The sequence below is a fragment of the Dipodomys ordii genome, unplaced genomic scaffold (assembly GCF_000151885.1).
Source record: "Dipodomys ordii isolate 6190 unplaced genomic scaffold, Dord_2.0 Scaffold159, whole genome shotgun sequence".
Taxonomy (NCBI): domain Eukaryota; kingdom Metazoa; phylum Chordata; class Mammalia; order Rodentia; family Heteromyidae; genus Dipodomys; species Dipodomys ordii.
The window spans coordinates 1,067,067-1,083,297 of record NW_012267375.1 but is presented as its reverse complement, the minus strand read 5'-3'; positions in this window follow the sequence as shown (position 1 = coordinate 1,083,297).

Genomic DNA, 16,231 nt, shown 5'->3' with positions numbered 1-16,231 from the left:
GGGGGGTAGGAGGGGAGATGGGGGTCGGAGGGGAGGGGCTCCGTGGCACCTCCACTCAGGGCACTCCGCTCTGCCCAGGGCACCCACCGAGTTTTCTCTGGACTTGGATTTCCTTGTCTGGGTGCACAAAGCCCTTTCCCAGGCCTCATGGGGGTGGGGTGCTCCAGGAGTCCCTAAGAGGAGGCCAGGAGGAGGCCAGGGACGAGGGGGATGCTGCGGGGTGCCATAACTCCACTCTGGCGGGTGCAGTGGGAGGAAGACATAATCTTTGACCAAAGCCTCGCCCTGGAATCTCCCCTTGGAGCAGGAGGCCTTCAGTGTCCCCAGCTGCCTCCCACTTGGGTGTCCTTGGTGGTGGGTAAAGTATCATGTCTGTGAGGGCAAGTGCCAGTTGGCGGTGGTGGGTGACAGGCAGCAAAGATTTCAGAGCCTGGGCAAGGGCACTGGGGCATCGGGAGTATGATACAGGCTTTGAAATTCAGCCCCCTGGAGTTTACGTACAAGAAGTACCCATTCAAATGCATGGTTCAAGGACTTCCAGAAATTTTATATAAGTTCCATGAGATCCTTTTACACTGCCCACAATCAATGTTATCTGTAAAGTTAGTCTCTTGCAGATAGCTTACAGCTTTCTTTATTTTTAATCAACTGAAAATCTCTGTCTTTTCATTTAGGATGCTTATATTTAGTGTAATTATTTTTGTATTTGGAGTCAAGATGACCATTTTTCTGTTTGTTTTTTGCACGCCAACTGCTATCACATGCCAGGCATGTGATCCTGACTGTACTTGCGGTGTGCAGTTGTGTGCATGTGAGTCAGACTGTACTCACTGTGTGCGGCTGGGCTCATGTGAACGTAACTACTCGTGGTGTACAGCTGTGCTCATGTGAGCCTCACTGTACTCATTGTTTGTGGCTGTGTGCATATGAGCCTGACGGTACTGGCTGTGTGCAGCTGTGCTCATGTGAGCCTGAGTGTACTTGCTGTGTGTGGCTGTCTCATGTGAACCTGACTGTACTCGTGGTGTGCAGCTGTGCTCATGTGAGCCTCACTGTACTCACTGTGGCTGTGTGCATTTGAGCCTGATTGTACTCGCGGTGTGCAGCTGTGCTCACGTGAACCTGACTGTATTTGCTGTGTGTGGCTGTGCTCATGTGAGTCTGACTGTACTCACTGTGTGCGGCTGTGCTCATGTGAGTCTGACTGTATTCACTGTGTGCCGCAGTGCTAATGTAAACCTGACTGTATTTGCTGTGTGTGGCTGAGCTCATGTGAGTCTGACTGTACTCACTGTGTGCGGCTGTGCTCATGTGAGTCTGACTGTACTCACTGTGTGCGGCTGTGCTCATGTGAGTCTGACGCGGCTGTGCTCATGTGAGCCTGACTATACTCATTCTGTACGGCTGTGTGCATGTGAGCCTGACTGTACGCGTGGTGTACAGCTGTGCACCTGTGAATCTGACTGTACTCACTGTGTGCAGCTGTGCTCCTGTGAACCTGACTGTACTCACTGTGTGCCGCAGTGCTAATGTAAACCTGATTGCATTTGCTATGTGTGGCTGTGCTCACGTGAGCCTGACTATACTCACTTTTTGCGGCTGTGTGCATATGAGCCTCACTGTACTCATGGTGTGTGGCTGTGCTCATGTGAGCCTGACTGTATTTGCTGTGTGCGGCTGTGCTCATGTGAACCTGACTGTACTCGCTGTGTGCAGCTGTGCTCATGTGAGTCTGACTGTACTCACTGTGTGCGGCTGTGCTCATGTGAGTCTGACTGTACTCACTGTGTGCGGCTGTGCTCATGTGAGTCTGACTATACTCACTGTGTGCCGCAGTGCTAATGTAAACCTGATTGTATTTGCTGTGTGCAGCTGTGCTCATGTAAACCTGACTGAATGCACTTTGTGTGGTTGTGCTCATGTGAGCCTGACTGGACTCACTGTGTGCGGCTGTGCTCATGTGAGCCTGACTATACTCATTCTGTACGGCTGTGTGCATGTGAGCCTGACTGTACGCGTGGTGTACAGCTGTGCACCTGTGAATCTGACTGTACTCACTGTGTGCAGCTGTGCTCCTGTGAACCTGACTGTACTCACTGTGTGCCGCAGTGCTAATGTAAACCTGATTGCATTTGCTATGTGTGGCTGTGCTCACGTGAGCCTGACTATACTCACTTTTTGCGGCTGTGTGCATATGAGCCTCACTGTACTCATGGTGTGTGGCTGTGCTCATGTGAGCCTGACTGTATTTGCTGTGTGCGGCTGTGCTCATGTGAACCTGACTGTACTCGCTGTGTGCAGCTGTGCTCATGTGAACCTGACTGTACTCGTGGTGTGCGGCTCTGCTCACATGAGCCTGACTGTACTCACTTTTTGCGGCTGTGTGCATATGAGCCTCACTGTACTCGTGGTATGTGGCTGTGCTCATGTGAGCCTGACTGTATTTGCTGTGTGCGGCTGTGCTCATGTGAGCCTGACTGTACTCACTGTGTGCAGCTGTGCTCATGTGAACCTGAATGTACTCGTGGTGTGCGGCTGTGCTCACGTGAGCCTGACTATACTCACTTTTTGCGGCTGTGTGTATATGAGCCTCACTGTACTCGTGGTGTGTGGCTGTGTTCATGTGAACCTGATGGTATTCACTCTGTGCAGCTGTGTTCATGTGAGCCTGGCTGTACTCACTGTGTGCAGCTGTATTCATGTGAACCTGACTGTACTTGTGGTGTGCGGCTGTGTTCATGTGAGCCTGACTGTACTCATTGTGTGCTGCTGTGCTCATGTGAGCCTGACTGTACTCACTTTTTGTGGCTGTGTGCATATGAGCCTGACTGTACTCGTGGTGTGCGGCTGTGCTCATGTGAGCCTGACTGTATTTGCTGTGTGCGGCTGTGCTCCTGTGAACCTGACTGTACTCATGGTGTGCAGCTGTGCTCCTCATGTGAGCCTGACTGTACTTGCTGTGGGTGGTGGTCTCATGTGAGCCTGACTGTACTCACTGTGTGCTGCTGTGCTCATGTGAGCCTGACTGTACTCATGGTGTGCAGCTGTGCTCATGTAAACCTGACTGTACTTGCTGTGGGTGGTGGTCTCACGTGAACCTGACTGTACTCACTGTGTGCAGCTGTGCTCATGTGAGCCTGACTGTATTTGCTGTGTGCAGCTGTGCTCATGTGAACCTGACTGTACTCACTGTTTGTGGCTGTGCTCATGTGAGCCTGACTGTACTCACTATGTGTGGCTGAACTCATGTGAGCCTGATTGTACTCACTGTGTGCGGCTGTGCTCATGTGAGCCTGACTGTACTCACTGTGTGCGGCTGTGCTCATGTGAGCCTGACTGTACTCTCTGTTTGTGGCTGTGCTCATGTGAACCTGACTGTACTCATGGTGTGCAGCTGTGCTCATGTGAGCCTGACTGTACTCGTGGTGTGCAGCTGTGCTTATGTGAGCCTGACTGTACTCATGGTGTGTGGCTGTGCTCATGTGAGCCTGACTGTACTTGTGGTGTGCAGCTGTGCTTATGTGAGCCTGACTGTACTCATGGTGTGTGGCTGTGCTCATGTGAGCCTGACTGTACTCGCTCTGTGAAGCTGTGCTCATGTGAGCCTGACTGTACTCACTGTGTGCAACTGTGCTCATGTGAACCTGACTGTACTCTCTGTTTGTGGCTGTGCTCATGTGAGCCTGACTGTACTCATGGTATGCAGCTGTGCTCATGTGAGCCTGACTGTACTCATGGTGTGTGGCTGTGCTCATGTGAGCCTGACTGTACTCATGGTATGCAGCTGTGTTCATGTGAGCCTGACTGTACTCATGGTGTGCAGCTGTGTGCATGTGAGCCTGACTGTACTCATGGTGTGCAGCTGTGCTCATGTGAACCTGACTGTACTAGCTGTGTGAAGCTGTGCTCATGTGAACCTGACTGTACTCACTGTTTGTGGCTGTGCTCATGTGAGCCTGACTGTACTCACTGTGTGCTGCTGTGTTCATATGAGCCTGACTGTACTCGCTGTGTGCAGCTGTGTGCATGTGAGCCTGACTGTACTCGCTGTGTGCAGCTGTGCTCATGTGAGCCTGACTGTACTCGCTGTGTGCAGCTGTATTCATGTGAACCTGACTGTACTCACTGTGTGTGGCTGTGTGCATATGAGCCTGACTGTACTCGTGGTATGCAGCTGTGTGCATGTGAGCCTGACTGTACTCGTGGTGTGCCGCTGTGCATATGTGAACCTGACTGTACTTCTGCTGTGCAGCTATGCTTCTGTGAGCCTGACTGTACTCACAGTGTGCAGCTGTGCGTATATGAGCCTGACTGTACTCACTGTGTGCAGCTGTGCTCATGTGAACCTGACTGTACTTGCTGTGTGTGGCTGTCTCATGTGAACCTGACTGTACTCGTGGTGTGCAGCTGTGCTCATGTGAGCCTCACTGTACTCACTGTTTGTGGCTGTGGACATATGAGCCTGACTGTACTTGCAGTGTGCAGCTGTGCTCATGTGAGCCTGACTGTACTCACTGTGTGCGGCTGTGTGCATATGAGCCTGACTGTACTCACTGTGTGCGGCTGTGCTCATGCGAGCCTGACTGTACTCTCTGTGTGCGGCTGTGCTCATGTGAACCTGACTGTATTTGCTGTGTGCGGCTGTGCTCATGTGAGCCTGATTGTACTCACTATGTGCGGCTGTGTGCATATGAGCCTGACTGTACTAGCTGTGTGCAGCTGTGCTTATGTGAGTCTGACTGTACTTGCTGTGTGTGGCTGTCTCATGTGAACCTGACTGTACTCGCAGTGTGCAGCTGTGCTCATGTGAGCCTGACTGTACTCACTATGTGCGGCTGTGTGCATATGAGCCTGACTGTACTAGATATGTGCAGCTGTGCTCATGTGAGTCTGACTGTACTTGCTGTGTGTGGCTGTCTCATGTGAGCCTGACTGTACTCGTGGTGTGCAGCTGTGCTCATGTGAGCCTCACTGTTCTCACTGTTTGTGGCTGTGGGCATATGAGCCTGATTGTATTCGCGGTGTGCAGCTGTGCTCATGTGAGCCTGACTGTATTCACTGTGTTCAGCTATGCTCATGTGAGCCTGACTGTATTCACTGTGTTCAGCTATGCTCATGTGAGCCTGACTGCACTCACTGTGTACAGCTGCGCTCATGTGAACCTGACTGTACTCGTGGTGTGTAGCTCTGTTCATGTGATCCTGACAGTATTCATTGTGTGTGGCTGTGTTCATGTGAGCCTGACTGTACTAGCTGTGTGTAGCTGTGCTCATGTGAGCCTGACTGTACTCACTGTGTGGGGCTGTCTCATGTGAATCTGACTATACTGACTGTGTTTGGCTGTGTTCATGTGAGTCTGACTGTACTCACTGTGTGCGGCTGTGCTCATGTGAACCTGACTGTACTGGGTGTGTGTGGCTGTGCTCATGGGACCTGACTGTACTCACTGTATACGGCTGTGCTCATGTGAACCTGACTGTACTGGGTGTGTGTGGCTGTGCTCATGGAACCTGACTGTACTCACTGTGTGCGGCTGTGCTCATGTGAGCCTGACTGCGCTCACTGTGTGCAGCTGTGCTCCTGTGAACCTGACTGTACTGTGTGAAGTTATGTTCATGTGAGCCTGACTGTAGAGGATGTGTGTGGTTGTGCTCATGTGAGCCTGACTGTACTCACTGTGTATGGCTGTGCTCATGTGAACCTGAGTGTACTCACTGTGTGCGGCTGTGCTCATGTGAGCCTGACTGTATTCACTGTGTACAGCTGTGTTCATGTGAGCCTGACTGTACTCACTGTGTGGGGCTGTGCTCATGTGAGCCTGACTGTACTTGCTGTGTGCAGCTGTGCTCATGTGAGCCTGACTGTACTTACTGTGTGGGACTGTGCTCATGTGAGCCTGACTGTACTCTTGTGTGCAGCTGTGGTCATGTGAGCCTGACTGTACTCACTGTATGCGGCTGTGTGCATATAATCCTGATTGTACTCGTGGTGTAAAGCTGTGTGCATATGAGCCTGACCATACTCTCAGTGTGCAGCTTGCTCATGTGAACCTGTCTGTATTTGCTGTGTGCAGCTGTGCTCATGTGAGCCTGACTGTACTCACTGTGTGTGGCTGTGCTCATGTGAGCCTAACTGTACTCAGTATGTGTGGCTATGTGCATATGAGCCTGACTGTACTGCAGCTGTGGTCATGTGATCCTGACTGTACTCACTGTTTGCGGCTGTGCTCATGTGAACCTGACTGTACTCGTGGTGTTCAGCAGTCCTCATGTGAACCTGACTGTACTCACTGTGTGCGGCTGTTCTCATGTGAACCTGACTGTACTTGTTGTGTGCAACTGTGCTCGTGAGCCTGACTGTACTCATGGTGTGCGGCTGTATGCATGTGAGCCTGACTGTACTCACTGTGTGCTCATGTGAACCTGACCGTACTCTTTGTGTGCAGCTGTGCTCATGTGAACCTGACTCTACTCTTGATGTGGGGCTGTGTTCATGTGAGCCTGACTGTACTCATGGTGTGTGGTTGTGCTCATGTGAATCTGACTGTGTAATGCTATACCTGCAGGCAGGTATAGCACTTCTCTGCTTGGTGCCCAGTGGCTCCAAGGGCTCAGTACAGTGGGTCTTGTGCAGTTTGTCTGATCTGCAGGGAGTAGGTGCCTGCCTGGCCACACCATTCCCTGTCAGTGCTCTGAAACCCTCCAGGGTGGTGGGGAAGGAGGAGCTGGCCTCAGCCCACAGGCTCAGAAGCCTCATCCCATGCCCCACCCAGGGCCTGTCCCCAAGAACTGTTACAGAGGGGAGGCACCCATTGTGGTTGTTTGCCTCTGTGCCTCAGTTTCTCTGTCTGCCCCTAGCCATAGGCCAAGTGAGGGACTCTCTGTGGGGAACTTGGATCTCACCATGACCCCCATCCTGTCCGGCTGGGAGCACGTGGCATTCCCAACAGTGCGCTCTGTTCTGGGCTCTGCTCCGGGCTTCTGAGTTGACTGCATTGGCCCAAGAGTACCTCAGGGGTGAGGCACTGGGAACCCCGAGAAGAGGAGGGGCAGTGAGACTGACCCCCTATGAACTGCTCCTGGTCTCTCCAAGAGGGAGCCCCAAGGAGGACTGCATCAAGCAACACTGGCTGATGGTCAGCCCAGGAACAGGGCAGGACCCACAGAGGCGCAGCTGTTCTCCAGCCCCCAGGCCCCCGCCCGCCACAGCCTTGGCTCAGCACCCAGCCGCTTCCCCCGCAGTTCTGCTGAAGTCCTCTGCAGATGAGCTTGTCCTCCTCCGCAGTGTCTGGAGCTGACGTGGCTCCCCACAGCCTCTGTCCCACGGGGTATGGGGAACTTCCTGTGGGGGAGGGTAGTCCGCCCAGCTAGGGTCACCCTGTCATCCCCACACTGTCTGGGGGCGCTAGCACAAGGACCCTCTAGTCCCTGGAGGCCGGGACCTGGACTAGGGTGTCACCCACCTGCTGGCCCTGACGTGTGAGGGAGCAGGGGACACCTCAGATGGAGGACAGCACCCTGCCGGGCTGCCATGGGAGGTCAGCGCCGGACATGGTGACTCCAGCAGGGGTGACCCCAGCCGGGCATCAGGTGTCCTCACTCTGCCCTCTGCCAGGCACGGGACATGGGGGTTCCCGGGACGGAGTCCCCAGGCCTGCCTCACTGAGCATGACAGAGCGCTTTCAGGACAAGGCCTGCACAGAAGGCTCTGAGAGACAGTGTGCCAAACAGGCTGTGTTTGGTGTGTCATGGTGCGGCTGGTCCTCAGAAGGCGTGACGGGGCTGTGACCAGCTGAGGTGGCACCCACAGAGCTGAGCAGGGCTGTGGCCTGAGGCTGAGGAAGAGACCTAATCTCTTCTTATGAGAACTGGCTGGCCCTCCTTTCCTCCAAGATTCCCTGAAATGAAAGCTGCTCCAGAGTGGGGCCAGATGCTGGTCGTGCTTTGAGAATGTCCTGGGCCTGAATAACCTCTCTGGGGTCACATTTGTCTTGGCGGCCGCAGGCCAAACACTGCATACTTAGAGCTGAGCATGTAAGCGCCCAGCAGGAGGGAAAATGCAGAGTCGTGTGTTGAACGGAGGCTCACAGGCCGTTCTGACCACCAGCCACAGCACCACGGCAGGTCCACACGGGCCAACGCCTCCCCGCATTTGGCATCATCAGATTTTAAAGTTCTCAGGAAATGTCCTTAGAGTGAGGTTTAAACACCAAGTCTGTTATAATTAATGGCGTGGACCACTTATTTGTGTGATTGCCCAACAGATATCTCTGCAATTTTTTTTTCTGGGATTAAACTCGGTGCTCTCACGAGATTACTTGCTCACATCTGGTGTGCTACGGCTTGAACCACGTCCCAGACTCTCCTTTTGTGTTGTTAACTGGAGATAGAATGATGGACTTTACTGCCTGCCCTGGCAGGCTCTTGGGTAGACAGAGTTAAATGTGGGAGCAACCAGTGCCCAGGTAATCTGAAATTACATACCTTTTCAAAATTAGTGTCAATTATACATACAAGGGGGTTTCATTTACACATCTTCAAATCATCAGACCATCCTCCTCCTCATCCCCTCCATGTTCCTGATCAGAACAACGCCTTCCATCCTCCTCCTCATCCCCTCCATGTTCCTGATCAGAACAACGCCTTCCATCATTGTATACCAATGCATTTATTCATTTACAAAGACTAGTAATTGACCCAGTCCAGTTTTGATCAATTTTATTTTGTGCCTTAGAGACTGAATCTTTTCCCTCCGGATGCTGTAGGGCAAGGGCTCAGTCCCTCAGCTCCCAGCTTCCTTCAGCCTCTGGTGGAGCAAAGAGGTCGCAGTGAGGGGCAGGCTGAGTTAACCGTGATGACTGGCTCAACCTGATGGTCTTGGGCAGGTGGGGAAGCGCGGCTTTCCTTTTCAGCTCAGCCCATGCAAAGCATTAACCAGGGCATTTACAGTGTCCTCTGCTTGGACAGCCCTGCTAGCCAAACTTGGGGTGGATAGGAGATCTGTCCATGTTGAGGGCTCCATTTTTGACTTTTCTCCTTTAGCTATCTGGAACTGGGGGCATGGCTTGAGTAGCAGAGCACTGGCTTTGAGCAGGAAAGGCTGGGGTAGGGCTTGAGGCCCTGAGTGCAGTCCGGCATACTCACAGAGAAAGAAAGGCACTGAAATGGGCATGTCACGTGTGTCCTGGCAGCATCACCACCTTGTGACGGTGATGTGGTGGGCGAAGTAAGGGTGGAATGTGGTATTCAGCTTGGAGTGTATAAACTGGATAAGGAATGATCTTAAGATGTAAATGCAACTGTGCTTCTTGTGGGTAAGACTTCCCTGGTAACAAACTAGCTATTTTAGCTAGTAACTGTAGTTGTAATGCTGTAACTTCGCTTCTGCTATTTTCTGAGCAACGTGTGCCCAGCTTCCCCACAGCAAAACCTTGCTGGGAAATTTAGACTTAAGGTGCAAATTCCTTGTAACAATCATCAGCTAAAAACAAAACCCAACCTCCTCCTTCCCCACCCTAGCCAAAAATGCTTAAAGGCCAAGGTGGGCTGGTACTCAGGCCGATTCCTGGATCTCAACTTCAGGTGAGTCCTGGCTCTCAGGGTTTCCTGGGATCTCAACTCCAGGTGCATCCTAGCTTGGGGTTTCCTGGGATCCTGACTCCAGGTGTGGTCTTGGCTCTTGGGGCTTCCTGGGATCCTGACTCCAGGTGTGGTCTTGGCTCTTGGGGCTTCCTGGGATCTTGACTCCAGGTGTGGTCTTGGCTCTTGGGGCTTGCTGGGATCCTGACTCCAGGTACGTCCTGGTTTTTGGGGTTTCCTGGGATCTTGACTCCAGGTGCATCCTGATTCTTGGGGTTTCCTGGGATCCCCACACCAGGTGTGGTCCTGGCACTCGGGGTTTCCTGGGATCCCTACTCATGGTGTGGTCTTGGTATGTCAGCACTTTTCATGCAATAAAATCTTTTGCCTTTTCACTGTGGGCTGAGCAGTCTCACTGCACGTCCACACTACACCCCACAACCTTGAGGTCCTCCTCCTCCCTCCTCTGTCCACGGTGCCCTGGGTCCACTGCTGGATGGAAACCAGAAGCTTCTACGGCTTCCTTTTCTCTCTCCTTGGCAGACCAGTGCACAGCTGGTAGGGAAAAGGTGAGTGCATCCATCCCCACACCAGGGTGATGACCACAGGCCAGGCACCACTCTGACAGTCACCTGCCTGTGGGGAGGGAGGGAGGGTAGGGAAGAGAGTGTGGACGGGGAGGGGAAGCAGGAGGGCAGGGGAGGGAAGAGGGGAGGAGAAATGGGGAGGGGAGAAGGGGAGGGGAGAAGAGGCATAGAGGAGAGGAAGGGGAGAGGGGAAGGGGAGGAAAGGGGAAGGGGAAAGGGAAAGGGGAAGGGGAAGGGGAGAGGGGAAGGGGAGGAGAGGGAGAGGGGAGGGGTGGGAGGGAAGGGCATCACAGCCGTGACCAGTGATCCCCAGGTTGCACAGGGGCTGCATCCCCTCAGGAGTGGAGCTTGTCCCTCAGCTGCTGTGGAAGGTAGGAGACACAGGTCATTCATCAGGGCACAGTCTGGCCTGCTCCGCCCCCCCAGCCCCATCTGGCAGAACAGCTCCAGTGCCCCAGTGAATGCATCCTGCCATGGGAAGAGTGGCCTGCCATGGAGAGAGTGACCTGCCATGGACAGAGTGACCTGCCATGGAGAGAGTGACCTGCCGTGTGGAGAGTGGCTTGCCATGGAGAGAGTGACCTGCCATGGAGAGAGTGACCTGCCATGTGGAGAGAGTGACCTGCCATGTGGAGAGAGTGACCTGCCATGGAGAGAGTGACCTGCCGTGTGGAGAGTGACCTGCCGTGTGGAGAGTGGCCTGCCGTGTGGAGAGTGACCTGCCATGTGGAGAGTGACCTGCCATGTGGAGAGTGACCTGCCGTGGAGAGAGTGACCTGCCATGTGGAGAGTGACCTGCCGTGTGGAGAGTGACCTGCAGTGTGGAGAGAGTGATCTGCCGTGTGTAGAGAGTGACCTGCCATGGAGAGAGTGGCCTGCCGTGTGGAGAGTGACCTGCCGTGGAGAGAGTGACCTGCCATGGGAAGAGTGGCCTGCCATGGAGAGAGTGACCTGCCATGGGAAGAGTGGCCTGCCGTGTGGAGAGTGACCTGCCGTGTGGAGAGTGACCTGCCATGGAGAGAGTGACCTGCCATGGGAAGAGTGGCCTGCCATGGAGAGAGTGACCTGCCATGGGAAGAGTGGCCTGCCGTGTGGAGAGTGACCTGCCGTGTGGAGAGTGACCTGCCATGGAGAGAGTGACCTGCCGTGTGGAGAGTGTGACCTGCCATAGAGAGAGTGACCTGCCATGGAGAGAGTGACCTGCCATGGAGAGAGTGACCTGCCATGTGGAGAGTGACCTGCCATGGGAAGAGTGACCTGCCGTGTGGAGAGTGACCTGCCGTGTGGAGAGAGTGACTTGCCATGTGTAGAGAGTGACCTGCCGTGTGGAGAGTGACCTGCCGTGTGGAGAGTGACCTGCCATGGAGAGAGTGACCTGCCGTGTGGAGAGTGACCTGCCGTGGAGAGAGTGACCTGCCGTGTGGAGAGTGACCTGCCGTGGAGAGAGTGACCTGCCATGGAGAGAGTGACCTGCCATGGAGAGTGTGACCTGCCATGGAGAGAGTGACCTGCCGTGTGGAGAGTGACCTGCCGTGTGGAGAGTGACCTGCCATGTGGAGAGTGACCTGCTGTGTGGAGAGTGACCTGCCGTGGAGAGAGTGACCTGCCGTGTGGAGAGTGACCTGCTGTGGGGAGAGTGACCTGCCGTGGAGAGAGTGACCTGCCGTGTGGAGAGTGACCTGCTGTGGGGAGAGTGACCTGCCATGGAGAGAGTGACCTGCCATGTGGGGAGAGTGACCTATGGTGGGGAGCTGCCTGTTTGTGTGTGTGTGTGTGTGTGTGTGTGTGTGAGCTACCTGTGTATGGGGGGGGACCTGCCCCTCCCCCGCGTGGTGGGAGAGTGGCCTGCCTGGAGGGAGCTGCTTGTTCTCTCCAGGGACAGCCTGTCCCGGCTGCCGCCCCCCCCCGCCCCAGGTTTCCAATTCATGGAGGTCTGTGGACAGATGCTCCAGAGCCTCTCCGGACACATTTGGGGGCCATCTGGGAAGGGAGATCAAATAAAGCCTGCAGGGAGATCATTATCCTGCCGGCAAAGGACACACAGCTCTGCAGAGCACAGGCAGAGCCCCTCTGGGGTCTGGCCAGGGGACGTGTTCTGCAGCGCGGTGCAGGGATGCGCTCGGCACTCGGAGCACAAGGCGGGTCATCTCATGACCATGGACAGGCTCTTGGATCGAGCTTACTGCCCACGTCCAGGCACTGGCTATGGGCTTAGCAAGGATCCGTGGGGACAGCTGTGTGGGCACTCTTGTTACCCATACTATGCTCGGGGTCTCAGGCCTGAGCCAAACCAGGCTGGCTCCAGACCTGCACTGCTGACAACCAGGCACCCTGCTGCCTTGCAGGTGATGGGAGAAGGGTCAGGGAGGCCGTAGGTCTGCGTTCTAGTGCCGCGCTTCCTGCTGTGAGCCACACATGGGGGGTTTGACACAGTCCCTCCAGCTCTAGACACTCACAGGACACATCTGGGGTGACCTGGCAGGACTGGGGGCAGCTGGGCCTGAGTGAAGCCGGAGCTGCGTCCCTGGGCTCAGCACCATCTCCTCCTCCTGCATTAACCGCAGCTTTGAACTCTTTCTTGCTCGGTGTACTCTCTGGGTCACCTCCTGCCTCCAAGGCCCTGTGTCTCGCTGGGCAGTGAGACACTTCCTTGCTTGTCAGGGAATTCTACCAAAACTGTACACGCTTTTCTCCAGCCACCTGTGTGGACAAGACCCCATCTTGTGGTTTCACAGTGAAGCCCCGCCCCAGTGTGACCCTGCCCTTCGGGAGGTACAAGTACAGGACTAGGAGTGGGGGCCCTAAACCACGGCAATCCTGCACCCTTCCCTGCCCCCGGCCCACGCAGCCCCACCGTTCCTGCCCCAAGTTATCTCTTCAGCCAGCTCGGGACAGCCAGCGGTGGCTCTGCTCCTACACAGAGAGCAGAGCCAGTGCTGCCTTGAACTCCTGGAATTTTTCTTTCCAGTGAAGCCTGTGAAAACCAGACTGAGTGTATTCTTTTTGCATTGGAAGGGAGGGGCTTTGTTTGTTTTGTGCCAGTCTTTTTTTTTGGCAGTTGTAGGTCTTGATCTCGGGGCCTGGGCGCTGTCCCTCAGCTCTTCAGCTCAAGGCCAGCACTCTACCACTTGAGCCACAGCGCCATTTCCTGTTTTCTCTGGTGGCTTATTGGAGATAAGAGTCTCACAGACTTTCCTGCCTGGGCTGGCTTTGAACCACGATCCTCAGATCTCAGCCTCCTGAGTAGCTATGATGACAGGCATGATCCACCGGCACCCGGCTTACTTCTGTCTTTTTTTTAATCTTTTCTTTCTTTCTTTTTTTTTTTGTCTGTCTTGGGGCTTGAACTCTGGGCCTGGGTGCTGTCCCTCAGCTCCTCAGCTCATGGCTAGCACTCTACCACTTGAGCCACAATGCCACTTCCAGTTTTCTGGTGGTTTATTGGAGATAAAGAGTCTCATGGACTTTCCTGCCTGGGCTGGCTTTGAACTGGGATCCTTATATCTTAGCCTCCTGAGTAGCTAGGATGACAGGCGTGAGCCACCATTGCCCGGCCTGTGCCATCTTTTGTGGGGCTTCAGACCACAATCCTCAGATTCCAGCCTCCTGAGTAGCTGGGATTATGATTTTGTGACTTGATTTTGTTTTATTGATATGCTTCTTAAAATAAAGTTTAAGTTGTTCTTTGCTCCCCAAATCCTGAGTGTGGGTTATGCACCCTGGCTCTTCTTCAGCAAACACTCACCAGGAGAATTTGAGGACTCAGCAAGCCACCGTGGGTTCTCCTGCTGCTCTGCGACCTGCGCTAGCTCCTGCATGCAGGAGTACGGCCGCACTGGTGCTGCGTGTGTTCAGCGGGAGGAGGGTATGGCTGGTGAGAGGCAGGCACAGGCGCCCGTGCCCGCGACCTCACAGTGTGTCTGGGGTCTCCAGGGAGGTCATAGCTTTAGTGAATGAGATCTGAACTTGGGGACACAGTCCCCAGCAAGGCCCAGGGCTGAGGACCTGGCTGCTGGCCTACCCAGCCCCCTCCAGCAACCTCGTGACCGGAATCCCACAGTCCTCTTCTCTTCTCTCCCTGCCCAAGCAGTGGTGCCCTTGGCAGGCGGGGTGGGCAGTGCTCTTCCTGTACAGGGAGGGCCTCCCCCCCCATCACGGGAGAAGAACAGCTGGTGTCTTGAGGCCCCGTCTTGATTTCCAGAGAAGCTGCTGGCTGGACACAAGAACATCTGGTTTATGTAAGAGGTGCAGCCCAAACTTGGCCACAGGGTGGATTTCCTGTGAGGATGGCTTCTCGTAAGAGTTTATTAGTTTTCTAGGGAGTGATTTTTCAGGACAAGACATAAGGGGTGGGGTAACAGCTGTCCCCAACCTCCAAGCCCACAGATCATCGCTAGGCTTACCACTTGGCTGGCTCTCTTGTTTAAGTCAAATCTCTCCATTTACGCTCATGAACCTACGGAGAAGAGAGAACACAGTCCAGGGAGCATTGCAATACTCTCTTCCAGGTCGACAACAATTTCCTTTGCCACATTTTTCTCAGGACTCGATGGCCCAACTACGGGAATGGATTACAGACTCACTCCACTCCGACCCTCAGCAGGCGGGTACTTGGTCTCAGAATCACGAGAAGGACTCATGCTGTGGCCGCACCCCAGGCTTCCACACTCTCCCGGGTCTCCAAGGCTCTCTCAGGGCTGCTTTGTAGTTCAGAATGTTAAGAGACATCCACAGCTCTGACTTCAGCTGGAGGCAGAGGACAAAGTGCAGAGCAGCTTAGGTTAGCCTTAAGTATGCACTGAGGCTTTTCGACTTGTTTCCTGTCATGACACCATGGCTTTTTAACTTTTTTGTTTCATGTCTGGTTAGATTTTCTGCACAACACCTTCACACACAAACAAAAGTCCAGCATTGGCAGACGTGTGTCACGCATTGCTCGTCGGTGTGCGGTACGGTTCCCAGCTCCTGGAAGAGCTGTGTCCACGTGTGCCTTGGCTTTGGTCTCAGGTGGTCTCACGGCGGTCCCAGCCATTGGTCTCAGGTGGTCTCACCACGGTCCCAGCCGTTGGTCTCAGGAGGTCCCAGCTGTTGGTCTCTCTCAGGTGGTCTCAGGTGGTCCCAGCTGTTGGTCTTAGACGGTCTCAGGTGGTCCCAGCCGTTGGTCTCAGGCGGTCTCACGGCGGTCCCAGCCGTTGGTCTCAGGCGGTCTCACGGCGGTCCCAGCCCTTGGTCTCAGGTGGTCTCACGGCGGTCCCAGCCGTTGGTCTCATGGCGGTCCCAGCCGTTGGTCTCTCTCAGGTGGTCTCACCACGGTCCCAGCCGTTGGTCTCAGGAGGTCTCACGGCGGTCCCAGCCGTTGGTCTCATGGCGGTCCCATCCGTTGGTCTCACGGCGGTCCCAGCCGTTGGTCTCAGGTGGTCTCATGGCGGTCCCAGCCGTTGGTCTCAGGTGGTCTCACGGCGGTCCCAGCTGTTGGTCTCTCTCAGGTGGTCTCAGGTGGTCCCAGCCATTGGTCTCATGGCGGTCCCAGCCGTTGGTCTCAGGTGGTCTCACGGCGGTCCCAGCTGTTGGTCTCTCTCAGGTGGTCTCAGGTGGTCCCAGCCGTTGGTCTCATGGCGGTCCCAGCCGTTGGTCTCATGGCGGTCCCAGCCGTTGGTCTCATGGCGGTCCCAGCCGTTGGTCTCAGGCGGTCCCAGCTGTTGGTCTCATGGTGGTCCCAGCCGTTGGTCTCATGGTGGTCCCAGCCGTTGGTCTCTCTCAGGTGGTCTCACCGCGGTCCCAGCCGTTGGTCTCAGGTGGTCCCAGCCATTGGTCTCAGGAGGTCTCACAGCGGTCCCAGCCATTGGTCTCTCTCAGGTGGTCTCATGGCGGTCCCAGCCGTTGGTCTCAGGTGGTCTCATGGCGGTCCCAGCCGTTGGTCTCAGGAGGTCCCAGCCATTGGTCTCACCGCGGTCCCAGCCGTTGGTCTCATGGTGGTCCCAGCCGTTGGTCTCAGGTGGTCTCACGGCGGTCCCAGCTGTTGGTCTCAGGTGGTCTCACCGCGGTCCCAGCCGTTGGTCTCAGGTG